At 45.4% G+C, this 19423-nt stretch overlaps 1 long non-coding RNA gene across 1 annotated transcript; it reads left to right on the top strand.

Moving 5' to 3' along the window:
* Window positions 1-17345: 17345 nt before the first annotated feature.
* On the top strand, window positions 17346-18632 carry LOC123497373 (uncharacterized). The gene is made up of 3 exons (XR_012203841.1): window positions 17346-17553; window positions 18014-18138; window positions 18242-18632. It is a non-coding gene; the product is annotated as an uncharacterized lncRNA (long non-coding RNA).
* The last annotated feature ends 791 nt before the right edge of the window (window positions 18633-19423 follow it).

Here is a 19423-nt window from a genome sequence, read left to right as displayed (position 1 = left end):
CTCAACAGCACGGGTTACAACGGGCGGGTGCTACCTCTTGAGCATGCATTGGTTTTCCCTTGAAGAGGAAAGGGTGATGCAGCAAAGTAGCGCAAGTATTTCCCTCAGTTTTTGAGAACCAAGGTATCAATCCAGTAGGGGGCCACACGCAAGTCCCTCGTACCTAGGGATGAAAATGGAGTGGAAACTTTCCATTTTTCCGGAGGAAAAATGGAAATGAAGAGGAAATATGAAAACGGAAACGGAAATTTGCAAAACGGAAGTGGAAATGGAATTTTTTTATGCGGAAACGGAAACAAAAACGGAACGGTGTTTTCTGGTGGAACATGCATGGAAATGGAACATTCCGTTTCCGTGAATATGGAATTTTATTTTTTACTATGGACCTATCACTACAAAAAAAATACACTTCCGTGATGATACATGTTTGTCACAGTAGGTCGCATTTTTTGTCATGCATGTACATCCATGATGATTTTATGACACAATCAAGATAGTCATACCTGTGCTGTCGTAGAAGTGTTCCATGACATTACCAAAATTATCATCAGGGAAGTGTCCACTTCCATGACGATAAATCACGCGTCACAGAAGTGCTTTCGTCAAGGGTGACCGACACGTGGCATCGACCGTAACGGAACGCCGTTAAGCTATCGGGTCGGGTTTTGGATCCGATAACCCGTTAACAGCCCCGACCAATGGGAAATTTCCACGTGTAAAATTCTTATTGGCCGGACGAAACACGTGTCAACTCATTAGTGGGTCAGATAGGCGCCTATGATATGTCGACACGTGCCACGGCCCACCACTGGCCCATTTAGCTTACAAAGCCGGCCCGTTTGACTTGGTCAAAAGTTAACGGCCTGGCCCATGAAAAGCCTGTTAACAGTCTCTTCGCAAATAGCCCATTTTACGGCTCGTTAACTCATGGCCCATTAGGCCCTAAAGGAAATCGGCCCAACAACGTCATGTGGGCCGTCGAATATAACACCAGCCCATTTCACTTTCGGCCCATGTATGGCCCACGATGTCTTTCGGCCCATATGAGGCCTTCGTATCTTTTGGCCCTTTACAGGCCCACGGTGACTCTAGCCCATAATGAACAGTAATTTTCTTTATACCCGTTAATGGCCCGTGATTTACATGGGCCGTTTCCAGCTCGTGTTAGCTTTCGGCCTATTGATGGCCCATACGTTCTTGGGCTCCTTTTCGGCCCTCGATTACTTCCGGCCCGTTACTGGCCTGTTCCCCTAATGGGCCAAATTCGGCCCATGGCAAGAGTCGGCCCATTACTGGCCTGTTCCCCTAATGGGCCAAATTCCGCCCATGGCAAGAGTCGGCCCGTTACTGGCCTGTTACCCTAATGAACCAAATTTGGCCCGTGGCAAGAGTCGGCCCGTTTCTGGCCTGTTAACCCGTTGCGCCGTTTCCAGCCCGTCCTATATTCTTGCCCATTAACGACCCGTTATGCCTGTGACAGAATTAAGCCTTTGCTGTCCTACGGCTTGTTACCGTGCTGGGCCGATACCAATTATGCCCGATTACGGCCCATGTTGACCCATTTATCTGACGGCCCGAGGCCCACCGATTACAGGCCCATTTTTCGACGGCCCGTAGGAGACCCATGGATCCTACGGCCCATATTTGACCTGACTGTTACGTTTTCATGTTGTATTGTCCGATGGAGCACCATAACCCTCGCCTTCATTTCCCCTAGGCTCCTGAACAACAAAGCAAATGTCTGATAGTCTGGTTTCCAAACCATGCATATCTTGACGACATTGAGCAATGTTTCTCCTTGTTTCACAAAGGGTCTCTGTTAGGGAATGGACTTGTGTCTGGAGCGCAGATACAACATTGCTTTGAGCTTGCATATCTTGATCATGAGGCAGTTTGGACGATATTGCCTTAACAACCAACCCAGTATTACACAGGAACGTGCTTTTGGCACTATTACTGGACAGGTACTGACCCACTACAGCAAGAGCTGACATTGCGGTTATAGTTGCCTCGCCACCTTCAGAAGGTGGCGGTTCCACCATTTTTTCCATAGCTCGCTGAAAAGTTGAGGTTTTACATTAGTAGTACCAGAACAGAAGATATTAAGGAGGCAGCAAAACCAAACAAAATAGCTTTGGTCTATATACATAACTTATTCTGGTGAACCCATGTAAAATATTAGTTGTATTTTATTGCAAAGTACATAATAAAACCAGGTTCCAAACATATGACCATGTGCCATCGCAAATGTATTGTCTATTTCTTCACATTGTATTGAGGGCTAAGGATAAAGAGATGAAGTTTATAATACGGTAAGCATAGTATGACATCATTCATATCACAAAACAACTGAGAACACACAAACAGGCAATTGTAACGTTGTGTGGGCAAGTCCAGCACGGAACTAGATTACGGGTCAAGATCAAAGGAACATCACTCCTCTCTTTTAAACCTTGTAAGGTGCAATGATACGCTAAGACAATTGTGTATAAAATTGAAAAGAGTAATAGACATTGGCTGCAAACCATGCAGTTCAAGGCACAAGCAGAGTAAGTAGTAGTTAAAAGGCATGAGGATTAAGGACTTACAACAGCGGCTTTGACTAGTGTAATCATGCCCTTCTTCTTGCTGGTGTGACAGTCCTTGAAGATTTCCACAGCATTTGGTTCAGGTACTTTTTGGTCCTTGCGGGCTTTCCTCTGCATTTCGAACAAGTCAATATAGATCTGATAATATGGTACAGCAAAAAAAGTGAAACAGCAGCTAATTACAAGAGCCTCGCAGTGTGCAATATAGCTACGAGATCCTATCGTTTGTTGGAATTTCACTTTCGTACAGTTGGCCTTGTTCTTTGAACAGTTCACCTACAAGAAGATAGATTTGTGTGGAAAATGCGTAAATAGGACTTCAACATGTGATCTGATCACATATATATAATGTACCTGATACTTCGGATCAGACCAGTGTTTAACAAGGCCCCTCCAGTCTTCATCCGATATATTTTCCACTGGAGATGTTTGGGAAAGTTCACTGTTAGCCTTGCCTTGAAAGTGAGTTTTCCTCAAGTTATACCAATACTGTCGCAGAGCAGACATGAAAACATGGGTGCAAGCTTGTCTAGTTGCATCATCTTGGCTATCCAACTTGAACCTCATCTGTTGAAAATTATGGGAGTCTCATTATCAGCAACCTAGAAAGTATGCAACAGAGCAAGACGATATTACTAGTTTCCATACATAACCATACTTACAGATAAATGGTCGAGGAAGGTGTTGAACTGGGTTTCGTCTTTGTCATTCCTGTACTGAATCCATGTTGGGAGGATACGTACATGACACCTAACGGCAACCGTTGCCTCTGATACTAACTTGGCTGACTTTGTAGCATCTCGTGGCCTTTTTAAACCTGCCTCAAAACGGATCTCAATTCTTCCTCCTCTAGATTTAGTTAACCTATCGAGCATTATCCCTGATGTCTGTTTCCTCTTGCGCCTAGGTGCTAGTCCAACAACGAACATAGGAAGTGTTAGTGTACATCAAACTGTGAGACTACATATAAAGAAGCATGCAACTGTAACTTGACTCCAGCAACTACCTTCTTGCTGTTGAAGCTCACAAGGTTCATCTGATATTGCCAACTCGTCTTGTGTCAAGAGTGCTTGGGAAGTAGTGTCAGGTGGCAAGGGAGCTTGGGAACGTGCTGCTAGCTCAGTTGACGCACGAGTAAGTCGTGCAGCTGGTAGTACTGTGGTAGGTGTTGCAAGAACTAGGGTTGTCTCTGCTTGTTTGGTGGCAGCTATTTGTTTCTATTTTGCTTTTTTTTGCAACTCGTGTAGCATGGGATGCCGTGTTTGTAGAATTTTCCGCTGGACTTTGACCTTCTATTGCACCATCAGTACCAGCAGAATCTGCAGGATTCATCCGCTTCTCATTCCCTGCCATTCTATGTTTCTTCCTCTTTCTCTGTGCCATGTTAAGTCAAGCCGACAAGAAAAACGAATAACAATTTAGTTCTTCAGAACAAATTGATGCGTGATGCAGACGAACTGAAGTTTGATGTTAGACAACCACATGATAGGAGGATGTAATATGTATGAAAAACAGGACGGAAGAGATAACCAGAACTATGATGTGTAAACTAAGAAGAAGACATTTCACCAAATTAGAAGCAATGCAATGGAAGGTAGACACCATATGAAAGATGCTACAAATATCGCTCTGCCAAGTTAACAGTGTCTCATCATAAATGGCGTTTAAACAAATGTGAAGCAGTACAAGAAATAAATCATATGCAAGATGCAAACAACATCACACTACCATGTTAGAGGTCTCTCGTCATTAGTGCCATTGCATATTCACAGCTTATGATGTGTAAACTAAGGAGAAGGCATTTCAACAAATTAGAAGCAATGAAAGCTAGACACCGTATGAAAGATGAAACGAATATCACTCTACCAAGTTAAAACTGTCTCGTCATAAGTGCCATTTCAATAAATTAGTAGTACAGGCTAGAAAAGAATGTGAGATGTAACCTATATCACACTCCGATGTCAAATGTGTCTTATGATAAGTGATTGTTGCAGGTTACACAACAGTAGTAATTTGATGTAAGAACATGGTGTGATAGACAGATATTGTATGTTCTAGAAACAGGAACACGTGTCTTATTCAAGTATAATGTGTAAAGTAAGCAGATGGAATTCAACAAAATTAGAAGCAATACAAGCTAGACATCACACATAACATGCAACCACATATAACAGTGCCATGTTAGAGGGAGCACCGGTGATGCTGCACTAGGGGAGACGTGCTCATCATAAACATAGCTTTGTTGAGTGTCTATAAATGTGTTGTCTTGGAAATCATCTTGGGGGTGTGGAGGAGTAGAAACTGTAGAGGCCCTCCGTTCGGAAGGAGCACCTTTATCCGCTGCCTTGCTAACTTCCTTCCGCTTTATTGATTTTGAATTGTCAAGTAAAACCGACAAGAAAAAGCAATAAAATTCTCTCTTCAGAACTCATTCATGCATGATACTGACAATCACTACTTTGATGTAAGGCAAACACATGATACCAGGATGGAATATGTACGAAAAACAGGACGGCACGGCATGTTCACAACTGTTTGTGTAAACTAAGCAGAAACCATTCCAGCAAATAAGAAGCAATGCAAGCTAGACACCACATGAAAGATGCAACCAGTATGACTCTGCCAAGTTAAAAGCGTCCCATCATAAATGGAATTTCAACAAATTAGAAGCAGCGCATGCTATAAATCATATGAAAGATGTAACTAATATCGCACTGCATATACTAAAGGTGTCTCGTCATGTTGATTGATGCGGGATACAAAAAAACAATAGTTTTATGTAAGGACATGCTTAATAGACAGATGTACTATGTACTAAATACAGGAAGGCATGCCACATTAATAGGTATAATGTATAAGCTAAGCAGACTAGCACATGCAGTTTAACCAGATTGGAAGAATTACAATCTAGACACCATATGCAACATGCAACCACATACCACGCTGCCAAGTTAGAGCAAGCACCTGCGATGCTAGTGTAGGGGAAATGATGTAATCAACTACAGAGCTACGTTCACTATCTTCATCTAGCATTTCTGTTTCTTGAGAATCATGTCGGGAGGCTGACGCTGCATTCTTTAAATGAGGAGTAGTCCCCTTGCCTGCCTGCCTGCCTCGTCATAAGTGATTGATGAGGGATACACAAGAACATTAGTTTGATGTAAGAACATGGTTAATACACAGATGTACTAGTATGTACCAAAAACACAAACGTATGTCATATTCAAAGGTATAATATGTAAGCTAAGCAGATGCAATTTAACCAAATTGGAAGCAATACAAGCTAGACATCCGGCTGGAGTGGTGAGCATGATCATCTAGGACCTGAGAGCCTGCTCGGAGGCGGGCTGCTTCGCCGCCATCGCAGCTTTTTAGTTGGCCTCCTGGTGATGCCTATCTTTGCAGGGCTTGTCACTGGCTCGGCCAGTGCCCTGACTAACTATTTGTCTTCTGGTGCTCACGGGATGGTGGTTCATGTAAAAAAATATCTTTCCTTATCTTACCGACTTCGGCCTTTCGAATACAAGCTAGACACCATATGGAACATGCAACCACATATGACACCGCGAAGTTAAAGCAAGCACCTGGGATTATGGTTCATTGCGAGCGAGGTCATCAACTCCAGAGCTACGTTTACCGTCTCCATCTGCTGACACTCCACCCTTTATAGCGCTGTAACGTGTCTTGCCTACCCGCATACGCAGGTGGAGCGACTTCTCTCTTTTCTTTTTGGCTTCTCTCATGGCAGCAGAGTCTGAAATACACTTGCATAAAAACAAAATAGTGAGAGTAAGGGTGAAGTGTGTGCAGAACTAGTGCACTGTAAAAGTAGCACATAGCAGGTGGCTGAAAAATAAATGACAGGAGACATATGATAGCTCTACAACATTGCATGGCAAACAAAATTAGATTCTACTCCGTATGATTTTGTAATATATGAGCACAGGAAATGCAGGTACTCCTCCAGCGCACCACCACATGTGGTCATCTCTAAGATAACAGTCGACTGAAAATAAATAGGTCAGTCGATTTTTTTAAGGAACCATCCGATCTATAAGGAACGGGCAGATGGCCTTCGTCTACCTCCCGCCAGTCACTGTTGACGATCTTTCTCGAACCGCCAGCGACCACCGGCCCAGAACCCTGCCTCCGCCGCCCCGCCCTCCCATCGATCTCACACCACCGCCGTGCTTGGCAGCGCCCCCAGGCCATCCCTTTAATCCCGGCCGACCTCCAGATCGGGCGCCAGTAGCTCTAGGCCGCACACGCCCCTAAGATAAACACCAAGGCGCTGCTTCCCCGGCGTAATAGGCGTACTAGCGCCTGTTACGCCACGGAATGCTTCCGTTAATTGGGAATCAACTGGCCAGAAATTGAAATTCAGGGGGCGACGGACCTCTAGCTAAGGTGAAATAGTATATGAGGAGAAACCTTGTGCATCGCGAGTTACTTGGAACATCTAGTATCAAGAAGAAGCGGTCAACTAGTGTCTTCTATGGGATGAATACCGTGCAACAAGAGGAGTACCTTTTTCGGTTGCCGGTGTGGTCACCTCCACATGTCGCGCCGATCTTCTTCTTTTTACCGGGAAACCGATGTTCTGGAGGGTGCAGGCTTGGACGAACCCATGGCCAAATTGTTGACTGTGTTGCCGTGGCCGTATGTCGGCGGAGGGTAAGCAGATCCGAGGCGGCGAAGGACGGTGTAGCAGGAACATCTCCGGTGCGGTGGAGAGTGGCGAAGTTGGAGTGGCAGCGGTGAGGCGCAGGACGGCGTGGTTGAACTGGCTCGGGTACGGACGGCTCGGCCTCGGCTTCACCTACTAGCCGTGGAGGGCGTTGCGGTTGAGGTTGCGGTGGACGACGACGTCGGGGTATCGGCTCCGGCGTGATGGAGGAGGGCGGCGGTTGATGGGTGGGATGGGGTGGCGGACGGAGGACGCCGGGGTTTCGCGGCAGGTGGAAAGGTAGTTTTGGCGCCCACAGAGTACGGATGGGGAATCAGACGGGTGGGGGGGAACCATGTTTCGGTCTGGGACGCGCTTGTTTTTGGCTTTTTTGAACAGAAGATGGGACGCGCTTGTTTGAAATTTGGGGAAAGTACAAACTTTGCCCCCCTCTTAAATTTCGGACCTACTGCAGGTCGGGGGTAGGATGGTAATCCCAGGTGTCCCAAATAGTGGGCGGGAGCGATTTCGGCCGCGTGCATGTGTGCTTAGGCGGCCATTGTGTATGAATGTTTTTCGGATGCGGTTGCGTGGCGTCTAGATGAAGCTACAAACCTACCCCGGTTTAGACCTTTGGACGTCGGGCCGGTAGGTTTCATGGGTCAGAGTTATTAGAAAAGTAATTTCCTTGTACTACCAAACATTGGTCTCACGCGGTTTCGCGCGAGTAGAAGCTCTTTTGGCGCTTCGTTCGAAATTTTGAAACACAAGCATTCACGTTTAGAGTACTCTTGAACTATGAGGATTGACCTAAATAGACAACGTTATATTTGACCTTGTATGTTTGAAAACCTCATTAAATTATCCGCTTCTTTTTGAAATTTTGACACTTGAAAATCCTATAACTACGATTATTTTGGAATGGAGGAGCTAAATTTGAATCTATTTTGTACACGACTACATATGCTATTCTGTACAAAATCAGAGCAAAGATTGGTGCCCCATAATTTAGGTATGGTTTACAAATGCCATGATATCAAATTCAAATAATTGAATGGACTTCATGTTGAATTTGATTTTTTTAAACCACCTTAAGTTGAGTTCAAATGTATGCTAGTTCATAGGTAGCTATTTATAATGTCCATTGTGTAACTTTCGTATGTATAATGTGCTTTACGCACACAACATGAACTATACTCACGTTTATATTCGATTGCTAAAGCGATGCATTGTCTGGAGTTCAAAATACTAACTATGTGGATCAATTGTGTCGAATAATAACATAGACATGCTCAAATTCGATAGAATCTAGATGTCTGATGGATCAATGACCGCTCCTTACGCGAATTGCAAATAACATGATCCCATCCTAATATTTGGATACAATTTATATCTTTAATCAATGTGTAGAGCAGTCTTTTACGTGTAGTTTCACTCTCCATCGGTGGTCTCTCACACATGCTCACACACTCTCTCCCGAGGTGTCTTTCTCGCACACATGCTCTAGATATAACCCTCCCTCCCTCTCGTAACCATTTACAACTGTTTTCACTAACCTTTCTCACAAGCACTCTTCCTCTCGCAAACATACACACGCACAATCCTCATCGACCCTTTCTATATACATGGACCTGCCTACGTGTCTCATGTACGCACATTATCTTTACGCCTGTCTCTCATGCATTGTCTCACACCTCTCTTCCTAATCGACGAGTACGATTCTAGCAGAGCATTCTGTAGGATGCCCCTTAAAGTTAGGTTGGATGAATAGTAATATCAGAGATAAAGGGGTTACCTTAGTCCGAGAACCTAGGGTTACAAATCCTAGCCGGCTTTGTCAATGGACACAGAGTCCTTCACAATTCTGCTATCTTTGTCTTGTACGACTAGTCATCCATGGGTCTTCCTAAACGTGTCACGGGCCGACCAATGTGGCGCAGGACGGAACCGAACGAAGGGCCTCACCTCGACCCACGGGACCTCACGCGGTGACACACCCTCTGCCCCCACGTCTCATTATCTTCTCACACCCACACATACCAACACAAACACCACACACACAGAAAATTTCTCCTGGTGCCTCTGTTCCCTCCCCCCTTGCATATACACACTCAAGGGAATGGAATCTCTTGTCGTGATGTCATATTCGTCTCTCTCTCTCTAGACCACTCTCATTTCTCGTGATATCTCTCCCACGCCCCCCCGTCGGCCCCTCTATCCACGCCTCTCTTGAATACGTAATACACACACATACCTCTCTAGGCCCCGCCAAATGCATCAACTACACATTCACACATGTTACATCACATACCCCATTGATCTAAAAAGCCCTCTCTTCACGTTTATTTCGCATACAACATTCCTATTGAATAAAGTGTGGCCAAAAAATTATTTTAGAGTTTCTACATTTATACAACATTACAAAGTTATATGGAGGAGTACGAACGCTAATTTGCATTGCATGGTGCCCACAATGATATTTATTCCGCACTGTGAATTTGTATATTTTTATACTATATACAAAGTTAGTCATAATAAAGAGAAACGAAGAGCATCCCTCTCTCCATTGCATAACCCCCCTGTACGCCCCTTTCACGTATGCACACAAAACTATCTCCAGGTCCTCTAAAAGTAAGCCCCGAGAAAATTCACGCATGTTTCATCTTTCTCTCGCGATATATGCAATGACGATCATTGTATTTGAAGCGAAAGCACGATACGTACATTGGACTTCGGAATCCACTCATTACGGTCACCATTTACGTTCAGTGGTTATTATACAGTCACGGGCTCACCGTACAACTCTGTATTTGCTCATGACATGACTAGTTGACCAGTTAAACGCTCCACGTGGCACCTCTAGTGTTGCATCACATTATCTCACTACCATCGTGCCCACCTGTCAACTTGTATCTACTCTACATCTACACTCTTATAAAATACATAAAATACACTCTTATAAAAAACAGAGTTGGTGATGATGGTGTGCCTGCCATCCTGCAATATAGGCCGTCCGATTTATATCTGACGGATAGGAAAGAAACTATGGCAATTTTGCAAAAAGGTACCCACACACCTCTCCACATTTGCTGGTGTGGTGATTATACACACACGCACGCATGCACACGAACTGCATCCACGTAACACTCACACAAACACATGCACCCACGCACGCATGCAACACTCACACGTACACACGCAGCCACGCACGCACGCAACACTCACACGCACGCACGCAACACTCACACGCACACACGCACGCATGCATGCACACACCAGTACACCACACGACCAACACACACTCTCACGCTCAAGTGCTCAACCTACACGTGCATGCGCACACATCAGGCCCTGACAGACACATACACAACCAGGTGATTCCCACGCACGGGTTGGAGCCTTGTCGCGCCTGCGTAAATTTGTGTTTATCTGACCTTTTGCCTATGCGAACTGACAGGTGGGACCCACAAGGAACGTGGTCAATTTAACTAGTCAACATGGCGCCACGCAGACTATTTGGCCGGTCAACAGAGTGCAATTCGATGCTGAACTGTGAGCAAGTGACCGTATAATCACCGCAAAACGTATATAGTGACCATAATCAGCTTATTCTGAAGTTCGGTGACCGTATTACGCTTTTCTCTCTGTAGGCCCTCCAAAACTACATCTCTACACGTTCTCGCATGTTACATCTAACAACTATGCAATACAGCACTACTACTACACTCTAACACAATAAATCATATGTGTTTTTAGTTTTACTAGATGTCATATTGTTACTTATAATTATTCAGTTTGCATACATTAAAATTGCCTTTGAAATGTATGGCCAGTATCATCTACCGCGCAAGAAAAATCTCGCCCTTTCCTGTTTAATCGGGTTTCTATCGATGGATCGTGCGAAACAGCAAAACTATAGTACTATACAGTACTACAAGTGACAGGTCACTGGGCCGTCGTGTCGTCTACTCCTCCGTCGTAAGCATGGAGCGCTCGCTTTAATAAATCTTCTAGTCCCTTTCGCCGACATGTGGGACATCAAGCTACTGGGTCCACGTGCCATACCGGAATACAGTGCAGAGCAGCCGGGGTGAAGCACCGCAGTCATGGCGCCAGTTTAGTAATGAGCAATGAGGCGTCAAATCACAAAGCTGCACCTTTCCCACAGTTAAGTTGGAGGGACGAAGCAACCATCACATCATTTCACTCGTTGCTGAATCCGCTTCTCCCTCATCTTCTTCAACTTCACCACGTGTTGCTTCTGCCGTTGTTCTGCCTCATGTGGGACGCGGATCGGCTTGGTAAAGCACTGACACATGGGACCCCATGTTAGCAAACGGCCTGGACAACGTCCTCCGAAAACAAGAAGCCTAATACTAGACTTACAAAGGGCTACGTAGCTGCTACGTATACTTTCCATCTAATCTATATATGCCCCCCTGATTTTCAGGTGGGGTGGGCCTAATCCTCTCCTTTAATCCAATCAAATAGTGCCACATCACATCAGTTTGTAACTTTACGTAAACCATTACGTGGATGTAGCATTGCTCAAATAAGAAACCTCCCCCGCCATCCGCGCGGCAAAATCACCTCCTTTTTACTAATCTTGATTCTATAATTTTTTAGATCAATATAATTGAGATTTGTATAGATAGCACACAGGAGCAAAACCAAGTGGTACGGTTAAGGGCATCCACAATGTGTAGCCAAATGTGAAAATAGCTTTTGGCATCATGGGAACCATTGTGGACGGTGTTGCCAAAGCCAAAAAGATGGAACCAAAGCTCCCTGATTGATTGATTGAAGGAATAGAAAAATGCAACGTCTCTCCTCTTTCTCCCATGCTTGGACGCATGTAGTACAGTATACAGCATAGAGTCTACTCCCCTGTCCCTTCTATCACAAATCACAAAGCAGTGAGGCGTCAAATCACAAAAGCACGCACGAAGCAACCATCATTTCACTCTTCGCTGACTCTGCTTCTCCATCGTCTTCTTCGAGAAACCATCTCACCGCACTAGTACTCCTAGTCTCTACTGTTGATGTCTCAGTTGGTAGTTTCCGTTCCGGGTTTATTTTCGTCCCACCACATTCGTCCGGTTTTTTTCATCTCCCCTCCCCCCACCCCACGCATCCAACCCAAAAAAAGACGCTGCAAAAAAAACCAAAGCCTATCGATCCCCTCGAAGACAAAGCGCTGCCCTCGTGCGATCTCAGAGGTCACAGCGCCGCCTCCCCTCTATCGCCAACTCCGACGTACGATCTTGCCACCGCCGACCTCCTAGAGAAGACGTCGCCCGCGGACGTCCGGGATCGCCACCGCGGACTTAAGGGATCAACGTCGCCGACCTCCCAGAGGAGACGCCGCCGCCGCCGACCTCTGAGGGGAGACGCCGCCGCCACCGCCGCTAAACCCTAGGCATCCACCACCGTGCTCCCGCCGTCGGGTTCCGCCTGCGTTCGCTACCATGCGATCGCCTTCCTCCCTCAGGTTCATCTTCCCTCTTTTCTCTATTTGGATCAAGACGGAGAGAATCAGACCTGAGACGGAGAGAATCAGATCAGGATAGAGAGACGGAGATGAGGATTGAGGCCATGGGATCCCTTGCTAAAATTGAGAGGGAGGGAGGGAGGGAAAGGGTATCCTTGTGCAGGGCTGTGTGGACCTCGTTCAGATCATGATGCATTGCCTCGTTCAGTTTCTGCTATGTTCTCAAACCGTTCTTCTTTTCATGTACTAATGTATGTCCTGCTAGGAGTAGTACCACCGTAGTCTTCTTTCTCTGTACTCCAAAATCTGAAAGAGGATGTCAATTATGTGATCGGAAAGATACCACCTATATAAAAAGAAAAGTCACCAGTCATCATCACTACAAGGTATTCAAGTAAGGAAGCATGCGTTTGTTGAGTTATGCAAGGCCATGCTTCCGTGTTTTGTGTGGATGCTGGAACACACAGGCATCTTATCTTCTTGCTCCTTTATACCAAATTTTGGTATTTTATCTTTTTAACTGACAGAACCACTCTATATTTGTCGGCATGGAAATTGGAATAGACATTGTAGATCCAGTGTGATAATATCATAGCTGCGCTAAGTAAATGTACTATTGTTTAGAATGATAGTCTCACTATTTTTTTAAGTTAGGATGGTTTGGCTTACTAATTGTACAGTTTTAATTTTTTTTTGTTCAATTTGCTCTCTGCCATATTATTCTATTTTTGAGAGTTCATGAAGTCATTCTGAAATGTTATTTTTCATGTTGCTCAGCTCCTTTTCTCTACGCTCTGTCAGGCTGCAACAGCCTAAGTTTCTATTTTCTATCTGGGCTCCACTTTCAGTAGTAGGATGCTCAATTGCAACCCAAGGTGTGTATGCCCCTACTTCCCCAAGGTACTCAAGCCCCATGCCTGGGGCGACTTCAGCCACTGGACAATAGTTCCGCCTTAATTTGTTCCATATATGTGTTGCAGTATCAATGCATTTTCCATTCAACTTTCTAAAGATTTTTGTTCACAGATGTGTGCTGCTGTGAGGCATGTAGCACCACTTCTCCTGACTGCTATAATCAGTGGAAGATCTCATGACATGGTATGTGGTTCATGTTTTCTGTACCTCTTGATATTTGACTTTGTGAAACTAACCGAATTGTACTAAAGATAGGCGTCATGGTCTCATGGAATGGACATCATGGGGCTTATTAGGAACTCTGAGTTCAGCGGGCACCATGCCGAAAGGTGAAGCAACTTTTGGTATTTTGTTATAGCACGATTTGTTCTTCTATTTCCTAAACTTGATCGCTCACTTGCTTTCTTTCACATGGTAAAGAGGTCAATCTCTTCCAATACACAATCGCTGAGGTATATATCAATGTCTAAAGGTTAAAAAAGACCCAGGTTATACCATATGGTTTAGGTTGCTCACCTTGGTGGCTGACTAGGCGTTCAAAAATCTTAGTGAGAGTATAAAGGACATTGTTGATGGTGCAATAATGGAACACAAAAAGTTGTGTGTGTGTGTGTGTGTCGCACGACCTGGGAGTCTACATCTAAGAGTTCCTTTCAGTTTTCTATCAGAAACATTTCTTTATAAAAGTTCTGTTGGACACTTATCTTCTCTTTACTTATCGTTTTGTGGGACTACGAAAAAGTTCATCTGTGTGTAACTACAGGGTTCTCGAAGTCTGCCCTCTCATTGACAGGGTGAAAGTTGTGGAATTTTTGCTTTAACTGCCTGGAGTAAGATGACAGGACATACACAGATGCATTCAAGGTAAGCTCCAGTGAAATTAGGTGTTCATAAGACAATTCTTTCAAGTTGCAACCTACATTGTGCTGTCTCCGTTCATCAAGTTATGAGCACCAGCTCTAGTGAAATTAGATGTTCATCCAGCCATACTCCTAGGTGGATTTCTTTGGTGTGCTTATTATTGTGTAGTTAGTGGTTATGCACATGCCGCATCATCTGATATTTCTGCAGTAGTTACTGAAAGCAATCTGAGGACAAAGCTTTGATTGTTGTTGTAGTTGAAGATTCTGAGTTGCAAGGCAGGCACAGTTAACAGGGATAAGAAACTATCGAAGATTTATCAAACCAGATATATGGGCTTGGTTATGCACTGAATCATTGTGGAGGACCTCGGGTAATTAGGCCATACAACAAAATTAAATTTTACTTGCTTTTAAATGTTTAGGGGGTAGATGATGTTTCATATGCTAGATTGAAGTACGCACCTTTTAAGAGTATCACGGATACTCCAGTCACCCATAAAAATGGAAGTACTAAAAATTAGTTTGCAAGGAAAATAACTAAATAGTGAGTCCGAGCAAACCTACTGCCTAGATTACATGAGATCATTTTAGCTCTAAGAGTTTCTTTTATCTTTTTTTACATTCTGGTAAACATGTGGGTGAATAACTGTTAGAAATTGTTCTGTATGTACACGTGCATTCTACTAGAACTGATGCTGGAAAGAATAAAAAGTTCTATAATATTTGTAAGCCAAGCGGTGGAAAAGCTCACTCCTCACAGTAGATTACCATCGTCTACGTATCTGCTTTGTCGAAACAGAGTCCACAGGTTTACTCATGTCATCTGTTTTTTGTTGTTTGAGGGAAGGTTTGTTAGGAGCCCATCTCTTCTGCAGCAAGCCCTGTAGAAAGGGAGCTAGATATAATGGTACTTGCTAGCCTTTTAATGGACACTTCCTTTTGGCCTTTTTTAGTTTCTCTAATTAGGTAAGATACTTCAATGAGTGAGAATTTTTTGTTCCCTCCCTTTTTCATTGTCTTTTGAGTTTTGCTTTCTGGTGAGAGGAGGATAGAGATACACAATTGCCGTGGGGATCAGAGATTAGGTGAGGTCACATTGTTTGTCTCGGCTTTACAGTGTGAGGTAAAGGAAGAAAATAAAGTAATGTCAGAATATTACAATCATATATCTAGACATATCTCTACTCCTAATGGAGCAGTTGGAAAATAAAAGCCGGGAGAAGTATGTCCCCTCCGTCGTCCTCCCGCGACGCGCGTCACGGGAGCAACCCTTGCGCCGCCGCCGCCGGGACCCCCTCCTCCTCCCCTTCTCCCCTCCCCTGCCGCCGCCTACGAGCAAGGTCGAGCGAAGCCCGGTCGGCTCCGGCGGTGTGTGTGGGGGGGGGTCTTCCCTTCACCGTGTGGCCGCGTGTGGCGCAGGCTGGCGTGGCCGGCGAATGCGCCATGCGAGTAGGGGGCACGACGACGTGGCCTCTGAGTGTGGGGCGGCGACGCCTGGCTAGGTGCTCGTATGAGTGGCTCTACGGCGGGGGGTGGCTGCGATGTTGCCGGCGGCTGCGTTTGTGCGCGCCCAGATCTGGCAGCGGCTGCGCCGGCGCGTTGCGCTTGCTCAGCTGTGGCCTGGGTGGCTCGACACGCGCGGGAGCTCGGCGGGCGGCGGCTTGGGTCGCCGCTGCATCTCGTCATCCGGCTGTGTGGTCACTGGTGGTGGATAGCGGCCGCTGGTGAGATTCATCTTGTCCAGCCACGGCGCAGGTCTGAGTGCGGCTCCAATCTAGCCCCTGCTGAGCTTGCACATGTCGCGACATAGGGCTGGGACCTTTCCTAGTGATGGCCACAGTTAAGGGATGGATCCGACGCAGGGAGGGCCACGGAACCATCCTTGCCTCCTGTCAGGTGGCGCACTGGGGAGCTCGTCCTTGCACGGCCTGGCAGGGCGGGGCGGTGGCGGCCAAGTGCGGCTGGCCCGGGGGTGGGCCTCGGACCTAGGGACAGTCCAAGGGCAGGGAAGGTGGTGCCTTCCCGCCCGTCTCTTTGCCTCTCATGGCTGCAAGCTTTGGTAGGGGATGGTGTCGGGACCATGGGTGTTGGGGCGGCGGCCCTGGAGGTGGGAGGCGTGGGCTCATGGGCGGAGCTCACGGCTCGGGTGTGAGCTAGCTGCCGTGACCGTGCGGGGGGTGTGGTGGTCAGGGTGCGACAACCGGAGGGGTAGGTCCGGCGGGCCTGGTTTGTTGTGCCTTGCCTCGGGGGCTGTGAGGACTTCCCGGGGTGAAAACCTGCTTTGGCTCTGCCAAGCTAACGGCGACGTCGCCTATGGGTGGTGCCTCCTTCTTGAAGGCGTCGTCGCGGCTCCTATACATGCTCCGATTGCTCCGAAGGAAACCTTGATCTTGGGATCGGGCGGTGGTGATACTCCTGTGTCGTGCCCTTCTTGAAGGCACCGCCTTGGAGTGTTCGGCTTGTCGTGCACAGCTCTCTCTCTCTCTCTTCACGGTGACTCTCTCACGGTTGAGGTCTGCGAAGACTACAAGTGGTGCTATCCCTGCCTACATGTAGTTGCTTGGAGTGGATGGGGGTGATCTAGCAATTCATATACACCCTTGTATCTTGCCTTGTGTGTGTGTTGTTGGGTGAGTTGTATGTGTTGGTTTGTATGGTGATCGTTGCTTTATGTATAAAGCGGGGCACGAGCCTTTTTCGGTAATGAAGCATTTGGTTGTCTCCGTTCCGGGTTTTTTCGTCCCACCTCCCACCTTCGTCTGGTTTTAGGTTGAATTCTTGTTCTCTAGATCCACCTTCACCGACAGCACGCGTTGGTCTGTGACCTCCCACCAGCAGCGCCTTGAGGTCACCCACAAAAGCGACCAAGCAATTCCACGTTGTCACCCTCTACTACTTCGCCAACTACATCGAGGAGGTCGTGGGTGAGAGCTACTGTCCTCCTTGGAGAACATGCTCGTGCCCCATGCGTACAAAGAAGAGCTAAGACACTCGCATGGGTGCTCAAGGAAATACACCAGATTGAGCGAGGTTAGATTAAAGTTTCTTCATTCTTCACTAGCTTTTCTTTTGTCTTTAGGTATTTCAGATAAGTATCGTATGCTGCCTACAACATGTAAGGGAAGCCAAAAATGATTACAAAATATTTATGCTTCTTCATAGTTGTCCATTTGGTTCTAAACTTTGTTGAGTGGCAGACATATTTTACATTAATTAATAAATAATGTTGCTACACACGTGAGTTGGTTTGCAATGAAGTGGGCAGGTAGACATGTTTTTGTTGAATAAATATTTTTCATAAATACGGGGGCATGAAGATAATCTATTCTTTCTTTACTCCATAGACAATGGGACAATGTTCTTTTTGTGTTTCAGAGTAAAAAAACAGACTCTAATCTGAATCTAACGAGTAAAAAAATATCGTTGTGTTTCAGAGTGTTACACAATTTATCAACAAGAGCAAAGACTCTAATCTGATGATGTAGGACAGCTTTAATGTGACAGAGGATCATGGTGGTCGATGGATTGTGCACCCGGTAGTGGACTAAGAAAGGAACATTATTTATGGAACACAATGATATTCAGAGCAGCCCTGCACTATGTGAGATTTAGAAGGTATTCAAATTAGTGTTTGTTGATAACTGCAAATTCTGTGTGTCCGAGTTTCATATTTTTCTATCCCTGTCAACATACTAATCCGTTGTTCTTTGATGTGCAGTTGGTACTGCCGGCGGATGCATCCATCTGCTAATCTCCTGGCACCGCGTAGACGGAGCCAAACGAGTTGGGGCCTCCAGCCGGCTGGTAGTGGACAACAACACCGGGTTTGTTAATTACTCAACAAGTCACAGATTGATCTCTTTTTTGATTGGTTTGGTGTGGATTATCAGGCCTGCCGCGCAATCATAGATTTATCTTTTGCTTTATGTGGGTGGACAGAAACACCCTTTCTAAAGTTTTGTAGGTATTGTAATGAAGCACAGTAACACACTCCAGCATTCATTCTTTGCTTGATATTAGCAAACAATGTAAAATAACCAAGCTCACAACATTCTAAAGCGGTCTATTAGCTACTTCAGCAGACAACAGACAGAAAGAAGTAAGCAGTATTTGATTTGCTCATACCCGTGGAGGCATCGAATTCTGCCCAAAGTTTGTCGCAGCACTTGTGGTCAGCGGCGAGGATGAGCACCCACACCCGCTCCTTGTTGCCAGCCTCTGCATCCTCCTCCCACGAAGCGGGTCTATGCGGGGAGTTGATCTAGAATATGCTATTGTTAGATATAACAAATATGTGACAAGAAATAAACAAGAACTATGTAGTACAATATATGTGTCACACAGTATACTTTGAAAATGTGTAATTTGAGATTCTGATATAGATGTGGGCCTGTAACACACCTTGAACATGCACTAAAAATTGTTGTTTACAGTCTGATTTCTAAACCTGATGAAAACCCCTATTTAAAAAAGGATTTAATAGAATTTGTAGTGATTCTTTTGTCATATTGATAATATATTGCAAATTATGCTTGATGGTTAATTTCTTGGCATAAAAGGTGCTTATTTGAAATTTGGTTACTACTGAAATTTTGTCAAGATACTTGGACTTTCATTGTTCAGTCAGGTCCCAATCAAGAGTTAACCTGAGACAATAGAAAGTACTGTCTGCGTAATTATTGATGGTTCTGGAATAAGGATTAAACCAAATCAACCAAACAAATCCACGAGGATGCCTTTTTTGGTAGCTAGCCAGGTTAAACTTTTCAATCCTTGCTCAGCCCTGTACTCATAGGTCCATTGTTACAATATTTATGAAGCACCACATTTCCAATACATTTATTAAGCACCCTACCAATGTCAAATTTTCAGATCTTGCGTACTTTCTTGTGGTACATGC

This window comes from Aegilops tauschii, chromosome 2 (genome assembly GCF_002575655.3).
Source record: "Aegilops tauschii subsp. strangulata cultivar AL8/78 chromosome 2, Aet v6.0, whole genome shotgun sequence".
NCBI classification, from domain to species: Eukaryota; Viridiplantae; Streptophyta; class Magnoliopsida; order Poales; family Poaceae; genus Aegilops; species Aegilops tauschii.
This window is presented reverse-complemented; position numbering and strand designations above follow the sequence as displayed.